Consider the following 8,887-nt stretch of genomic DNA (forward strand, 5'->3'; position numbering starts at 1 on the left):
CCAAAGAAATGCGCTAGAGCTAACGAACCAGCTGAGCAGAGCGGCAGGTACAGAACCAGCACCGAAGACCAGCGACAAGGAGTCGGAAACCGAAACCATGACAACAGGCTCACTCACCACTGCACCCAACAATAATAAAAAACACCTTCCAAAAGACTGAACCAAGGAGGCAAAACACCTACACGCTGAGAGCCACGTGATGCAGCTGAAACCTGCCGTGAACAAGGCGGAGGGCAGGGGAGAGACGCATGCCTGCAAGCTGGGGACAACAGTGACAAGACGTGGAACCAGCCAAGGCTGTCTGCAGGCCCAGCAAACCCTCTCCGGACACTCCAACGGCCTTGCTGTGTAGAAACGGAGCCAATGCTCAAGTTCACAGGGAACCGCAAAGGGCCGCAAATAATAGAAACAACCGTTAGAAAGATGGTGGAAGCTTCATGTTTCCTGACCTGAAAACTTAATACAAAGCTACAGCCATCGAAACAGTGTGGTCCTGCCGCGGCCACCGACCTGTGGACAAGAGGAACAGAACGGAAGCCTCGTGAACCCTCACTCACGTGGTCAATGATTCTTGACAAGGATGCCACGACCGCTTCGTGGGAAAAGGGCAGTTGGGCGGGAGAGCAAGAGCTAGAGCACTGAAGAACGGAGCTGGGCGCTCACCTCAGACTGCGCTGGGAAATCAACCCAGAAAAGGGGCGCCTGGGTGGCTCACTGGGTTAAAGCCTCTGCCTGCAGCTTGGGTTGTGACCCTAGGGTCCTGGGATCAAGCCCCGCATGGGGTGATTCTGGTTCAGCAGGGAGCCTGCTTCCTCCTCTCTCTCTGCCTGCCTCTCTGCCTACTTGTGATCTGTCAAATAAATAAATAAAATCTTTTTTAAAAATAAATAAACAATAAAATTCCCAGAAGAAAACATGAATTTAACAATGGATTCTGAGGACACCAACGGCAGGAGCAGCAAAAGGAGAACCAGATAGACTGGACAACAAGAAATTTAAAACTTTTGTGCACCTGAGGACGTTATCAGGAAAGTGAAAAGACAAGCCACAGAGTGAGAGAAAATATTTGCACATCATCTACCTGGTAAGAGTCATGTATCCAGGACATACATGGAACTTGTGCAGCTGAGCATCAAAGACGACAAACCCCAGTTCAAAAGGACTTGATAGGGGCGCCTGGGGGGCTTAGTGTGTTAGGCCTGTGTCTTCAGTTCAGGCTCCTGGGATCGAGCCCCACATCGGGCTCCCCGCTCAGCATCGAGCCTGCTTCTCTCTCTCCCTCTGCCGGCCGCTCTACCTGCTTGAGCTCGCCCGCACGCACGCTTGCTCTCTCTGACAAATACATAAAATCTTTAATTAAAAAAAAGGACTTGATCACCCCTTTTTTCCAACGAAGAGACACAAGTGGCCATAAAGCACACAAAAGGATACTCAGCATCTTTAGTCAGTATAACACATATGTGAAAAGCACAGTGAGGTACTACTCCACACCCACTTGCATGGCTGAGGTTTGTTTTTTATTTTAAGATTTTAATTATCTGACAGAGATCACAAGTAGGCAGAGGCGGGGGTGGGGGGAGCAGGCTCCCCGCTGAGCAGGGAGCCCAATATGGGGCCCGACCCCAGGACCCCGAGATCATGACCTGAGCCGAAGGCAGAGGCTCGACCCACTGAGCCACCCAGGTGCCCAAAATGTGGATAAACCTTGAAAGTATTATGCTCAGTGAAAAGCCAGACACAAAAGCTCACCTACCATACGGTTCTATTTATGTGAAATATCTAGAACAGGTAAGTGTGTAGAGACGGAAAAATTAATGATTGCGAAGGCTGGGGTGAGGGGAGAAGGAAGAGTGACCAAATCATGGGGAGAGGGGTTCGTTCTGAGGGCATCAAACAGTTTAGAACTCGACAGGGGCGGTGATGACCAAACACTGATACACTAAATGCCACCAACTGGTCGTTAAAACAAGTAACTCAGTGGGTTAAGCCTCTGCCTTCAGCTCGGGTCATGATCTCAGGTCCTGGGATTGAGCCCCGCATCGGGCTCTCTGCTCAGTGAGGGGCCTGCTTCCCCCTCTCTCTCTGCCTGCCTCTCTGCCTGCTTGTGATCTCTCTCTGTGTGTCTAATAAATAAATAAAATCTTTAAAAAAAAAAAAAAAGAGTAACTCTGTGCTAATGTCAGTTTGACCTCAATTTTTAAAAATAAAACAGAAGCCAAAAAAAATTTCTAAGTGTCCCAAGGCCCTAGGTCTCCCTCTCTCAGAGGCCAGGAGACCTCACATTGCCAAGATCTAGTGGGCGTACAGGGCAGCTAAGCAGATAAAACACTTGTCTCTCTTGTGTTAAATGCGCGGGGCTAGATTCTCTTAAGGCCAAAACATAAGGGGGTGCTCAGCCAGTGAAACAGAAAGTGGGTGTTCAGGGCCAACATACGACCACACATGAACTCTCTTACAGATGTGCAGCTACTGACTGGTCATGGAAATTTTGAGTAAAGAGCAGCCATGCTTACGCGACACATAAAACTTTTGCCGTCTAGATGGCTTTCTGCCAAGGCTGCCTGCCCTGCCCTCACCTGGAATCAGCTCGACACTAGCACAGATGGGGTTCTGCCTCACCTCTCCAAGGTGAGTGGCCACCTTGCTCCACTGGGACTGAGCTGGCTGGGTGGGCAGCAGACTGTGGGAAAGAACCACCTTGTCCTGAAGACATGTAGGACTCCTTAAATGGCCTTTGAATAAAACCAGAAGCCTTTCAGGGCCAAAACATTTGAGAACAAAACCAATGAAACCCAGTCTGGTCCTTTGAAAATACTAGTGAAATAGATAAACGTCTAGCTACAAAATCAAGGGGAAAGGAGTGAAAATACAGGTAATCAGCACCAAGAAGGAAAGCAGAGTCATCACTACAGGTCCTACGACACTGAAAGGGAAACGAGAATATTATCAACTTCATTCTCATGGATTTCACTTACTAGATGAAATGAAAACAATTCCACGAAAGATGTAAGTTACTAAAACTGAGTTACAAAGAAACAAAACCGAGGCACCTGGGTGGCTCAGTGGGTTAAAGCCTCTGCCTTCGGCTCAGGTCATGATCCCAGGGTCCTATGATCGAGCCCTGCATTGGGCTCTCTGCTCAGCAGGGAGCCTGCTTCCCTCTCTCTCTGCCTGCCTCTCTGCATGCTTGTGATCTCTGTCTGTCAAATAAATAAAATCTTAAAACAACAACAACAACAACAAAAGAAACAAAACCCAAGGAGCCCCATAACAATGAAATGAATTGAATTTGTGAATAAAAACCTCACAAAGAAAATTTCAGGCTGGGGTGACTTAGATGAGAAAACACACTTGGTCTGTTCCACCCAACACTTAATGGAGAGAAGTAGCCCAAACACTCCCACACTGCTGGTCAGAACAGGAAAAGGTGCAAATGTTTAGCAAAAACACTAAACATATTCCACCATACAACCCAGCCATTTTACGTATCTACCAAGAGACATGAGGAAACAGACCTGTGAGCAATGCCTTTAGCAGATTTATTCAGAGTAGCCAAGAACTAAGAAACAGCCCAAGGGTCCATGAGCAGAAGAGGGGACAAGTCCACTGCGTTGTATCCACCGGCGACAGATTTTATTGACATGTGTTAACACATTTGAACCTCAGAACCATGCTGAGCTAATAATGAATCCAGAGACAGAAGAATATGCACCAAAGGATTCCATTTATGTGGAACTCTAAGAAGAAAAAAAGCCTCAGCTGCAGTGACAGAAAACAGGTCAGTGATCACCTAGGGCCATGCTGGGGAGGGGCTGACTGGGAAGCAGGAACAAGGGAGGATGTGGGGGGCTGGAAACGCTCTATCTCAGCCACATGGTGGGTAACATGGTGTGCACACTTGCCAAATCCATGAAGCTGTACACTTAAAGTGGGTACATTTTTTACATTTTATTTATTTGAGAGAGAGAAAATGAGAGAGAAGGAGCATGGGGGAGAGGGTCAGAGGGAGAAGCAGACTCCCCACCAAGCAGGGATCCCAATGTGGGACTCGATCTCAGGACTCCAGGATCATGACCTGAGCCAAAGGCAGTTGCTTAACCAACTGAGCCACTCAGGTTCCCAAAGTAGGTGCATTTTGTGTAAATTGCAACGGACCCTCCAAACAAAGCTCTGATTTGTAGTGTTTTAACTTCCACAACTTAAGTACACCCACTGCACCCGGTTTCAAGCAAGCAACGTGTCATCACTCAGTGCAGAGCAGAGAAGGCTAAGGGGCCAGCTCTTGAGCCGTGTGGGCCAGCACTGGCTCTTGTACGCTACCACCTGCGCCTCAAAAAAGTTGCTTCTGAAAATAAAAGATGACAAAGAGACCCTGAAACATCCCTGACACGCAGTGGCGATGCCATGTGCTGATGGAGACACAGAGCAATTGAAATGCCTGTGGGGCCCAGCAGCTCCCCACCCTCCGTGTGTACACAGTGGACGCGTGGATAGGTGCCCCAAGGAGGCGCCACCGAGGGTCACAGCAGCCCTGCTCCTAAAGACAAAAACGGCCTACAACTCATCGCCAAGAGCAGGACGGATGACTGGCGCTCGTGGAATCGCTTCCAGCAGAGAGGAGGACAGTCTGCAAGGTCGGGCAGACGGGGTGAGTGGCGCGGGTGTGCCGGGCCGCAGGCGGCGTCCTGACGTGCGCAGACGCGCGAGGAGCACTGGGGGCCCCACCCAGCCAGGCTGATGATGCGGACGGACACTGGGGCCACCAGGGGTCTGGTTCTTGGTTCTTGGTTGTTCAACGGACACTCGGTCAAGTTCTCGAGAGCACATGGTCTGTGGACTCTTGCGTGAGTTCCAATTACGAAAATATTTTTAAAAGAAAACCCATGTTTCCGTGGTCAAGCATGAGAGCCTGCTTTGTTTCCAGTATGTTTGCCACAACAGGCGCCACACGGCGCGTTTTTCACAGACACGCAAGAAAGTGTAAGCAGAATGCATGCGTGCGTCCCCTTGAGTCCCAGTGTCCTTAAGTCCCCGTCTTCCTGTGTGTCTTGACGGCACCACGGCTTGTTGCCGTCCCTCCCCACCCTCCATTCCCACTCTTTCAAAGCGTCTTCTGTCTTCTTTCTAAGCAGCCTCAGGACCTGCTCCAGCCCCGGCAGGGACTGGGAAAGCCTCGCGTGCCCCCTCTCTCCAGAAAGGGCACCAGGCCGGTGGCTCGGTCCCCCCGTGAGCGTGCACGTAGCTACCCAGAGGCAGCGTAAAACCAGAGGGACACGCGCGAACCCGACAAAGTGTCACACAGCACCGAGGACCGGCCAGCCGCCCTGCTCCCACCCACGTCTACCTGCAAGGACACCTCGGTTTAAGACCCAGAGCCAGGAAAGCAGTGACAGGCAAAGCCAACGAGACCAGATGATGCCTCCTGTTGAGGGGCAACTGATGCCTTTGTCCTCAGGGAGGGTCGCCGGCGAGGCACCTCCTCCTGGCGCTGGCCGGCGCTGCACCTGGGCCTCGGAGGCCACCGCGCCAGCCCTGCAGCTGCAGGCCTCTCTGTGCTGGGCGCACATTTGCATCTCAATACCCCAATTAATATTTAAGGAGCCAGCTGTCTGCACCACATGGGAAGGGGGGGAACCGCCTTGTTCCTTTAAGGGGTGGGCTCAAGGCTCTCCGTCATCTCCCCTCTGGGTCCTCACACTCACGCAATTCTTCTCCGTGAAAAAATACCGAGCGCCATTAGCGAGTTATCAGGGCCCGACTGTGTCTCCATCAATGGCCCTCAGTCCATTGTGGCCATCATGCAGCTGCAGGGCTGGCGCAGAGCAAGCTGCCGGGCTGGGCTCGGTCCCTCTGTCTGTCCGTTGTCACCGGGCACCGCGTCCAGCATGGCCTGTCACTGCCCCGTCAAACGGAAGTGGACAGCATGTTCAGAGCTCCCGCACTGCCCTGGGGGTCAAGCCAGCCAGCACCCCCAACCAGCCCAGGGGGCCACCGGCCCCGCTGCTCTCCCCCAATCCCCACACGGCCACCAGCGCTGAGGCCTCCCTTGCTGGCCACCGCCCCGAGCAGGGTCTTGGCTCACAAGTCTGCCTGGAGGCCTCCTCTGCCCTCCTCTGGGGATCTCTGGGCAGGCATCAGTTGTAGGGAGTTCAGTGACGTCCCCCAGAACTCAGAACCTCAGAACATGACTCTCCGGAAAAAGAGTCTTTGCAGGTGTAATTAACTAAGAAGAGGTCATGCTGGAGGAGGGCGGGCCCCGAATCCAGTGTCTGGTCCTTGTAGTAAGAGGAAACAGGCACAGGGAAAAGACCATGCGACCCCAGATCCCCTGTCCCCAGAAATCGACACACCCAGCAACAGTGGAGGCAGAGATCTGGGCCCAAGAGAGCCCGCATACCCAGGACGGCCACTCAGAGCTCCCCTCCTTTCCAACCTGGGGGGCAGGGGCCAGGTGCCTCCTGGGACAGCAGCCCCACCAAGGTCGGGGAGCAGGGAAGCAGGGGCAACAGCTGTCTGGGCGCTGCCCTCCCAAGCGCCATCTGGCCTCCTGACCCCACCTGCCCTCGTGAGTCCTGGGCCCCCTTCAAACCCGAGCACCCAGCCAGGAACCACCTGAGACCCTTCACCCACACCCAGGGGCGGGCATCTCACTCTCAACACATAGGAATGCCTGGGTCACCGCATTCCTGGCGGCCTCAGCTGGGCACTCACGGGAGGCGGGGCCTCCACCTACAGAGGATGAGGGTCATAGGCCTGGTGCTCGCCCTGGTGGGATTCGGCTTCCCCCACCCCCCACCCAAGGGCAGGTCTAGAGAAAGTCACTCCTCAGAGCTCTTCTGCAAATTCCTCCCCAGACAGCATGGCGAGGCCCCCAGACCCGCGCACCGCCGCAGTCCTGCCCACCAGGCAGAAGAGGCAGAGTCACGGGCAGCACCCACGCTCTCCCACGGCCGTGCGGGCTCAGGGGTACGGGGACTGCCTGACGGACTTAACACGCCGTTTCCCCCGACGAAGACCCCAAGGACCGGCTCTGCCCTGGCCAAGGGGAAACAGGGCCCAGGTCAGGCTCTGCGCACCTACCTGCTGGGAGGGGACCTGCCCGTCCCCATCCCAGCACTGCTCCCGCCGCTGGACACCTACGGGGTCCCTGACCCAGAAACTCTGCCGCTTCCGCTTTTCCCAGCCCAGGGTGTCGGGCGAAGCCAACCCACGAAGAGGCAGGAGAGTTCGCCCAGCCACTCCCGTCCCTGCCACTGGGGACTGGGAGAGTCTGGGGACTCAGAGGCGGGGCCCGGGCAGCCGCACTGTCACCAGCACTCAAGGTTTCCACGAGGAACACATGCAGGCCAGGCAGACCGGCGGCAGATTCTTGCCAAACCTCTGAGAAAGCCTCTGGTTTCCGAGCGTGGGGCTGGGAACTGCAGACCGGGGCGGTGGGCTGACCTGTGTCCTGGAGTTTCCCGAGGAGGAGGGACGCCCATGCCCTGGGGAGAGAAAGCGAAGGATGCCCAGAGACAGCGAGGGCACTGGTGAGGGCCCGTGAGCGCGGCCGCGGCGGGGACGCCCCACGTCCAGACATGTGCGCACAAATGTGCGGCAGCACCGACGGCCGCGTGTGCCAGTGTCACACTGTCCCAGACGGCACGAGCGGCTGGAGCGCCCGCAGCTGGGAGTGACCGCACAGACTGACCGTCCGCCCCGGGGGCCTGCGGCGGGGGCGCCCACGCCAAGGGCATCTGCCCCAAGGGGCAGCCATGTGCCCAAGGCATCGGCCGCCCTTTCCCCCTACAGGGAGCTCCCCACGAGCTTCGGGATGCCAGAGGAAGAACCCCTCTGGGTTCAGACGCCCCTTCCAAAGGGAGGTCCACCAGCCCGGGGGTGGGGTGGGGGTATCCACGGCCCGCCGGCGCCCACACCCTCAGTCTCGCTGACCCACCCCTGTGCCCCCTCAGGATGCCCACCAGTGTGCTGGCCACAGCTTTCCGAGAGCCCCGGAAAGTGCCAGGAGGACAGTAACTGTCTGCAGGGCCGCCAGCCCCCTGCCCCATCGGCAGCTGCACTGTCCAGACCCACCCAGGGCAGCTATGAGCCATGAGCCCAGGCAGGAGCCCATCGCCACCACTGCACACAGCCCACTGGCTCATTCCACATTCACTGGTGTCACAGGCTCTTAGCGGCAGGACACAGTCACCAAGGGGGACACCCCCTATCAACCATGAGTGCTGGGGTGGGGGAAGAGCAGCAAAGCACAGAGGGCCTCCAGGTGGAGGCAGCAGCTCTGGAAGCCTCAGGAGGCCCTGCCTGCCAACCGCACAGACACACCACGGTCTCTGTCACCTCTAGGTGACACCTCTGTCACCACTAGGCTTCCTTCCCTTGTCCCTAGGACCAGTGGAGGCCACCTGAGGGGGCTCCATGCATTCCTGGCATTGGCTTTCCCTCAACCCAGCCATGCCCTAAGGCCCAGGACAAGGGCTGCCAGTGCTGGAAGGAAGCGGTGTGGAACCCAGGAAGCTGCCGGGATCCCGGACTCAGTAGGACCCACCTTTCTGGGGCTAGGGTCTATGGCTCAGGGTCCAGGTGCAGCTCTTCTCGGGAACGAGATTTAAATGCAAATCATCTCCCAGGAACAGGCTGCCAGGGAGGGAGGAAACGAAGACACCCAGCACGCAGCTGCCACTCCAGCTGGGTGCGGAGAAGAGCAGCCCCAGGGGGCAAGGGGCAAACCCCACACAGAGGAGCGGTGCCCATCCCAGGGCTGAGGGCAGCCAGCCCACGGCCTGTCGGAGCACAGGGACCCCAGCCGGGCTGACCGCACAAGGCTAGACTCTGATCCCAGAGAACAAAGTGTCCTCCTGCTCTGTGGCTGATGGCACGGGACAATGCC

The sequence above is a fragment of the Mustela erminea genome, chromosome 20 (genome assembly GCF_009829155.1).
Source record: "Mustela erminea isolate mMusErm1 chromosome 20, mMusErm1.Pri, whole genome shotgun sequence".
Classification (NCBI taxonomy): domain Eukaryota; kingdom Metazoa; phylum Chordata; class Mammalia; order Carnivora; family Mustelidae; genus Mustela; species Mustela erminea.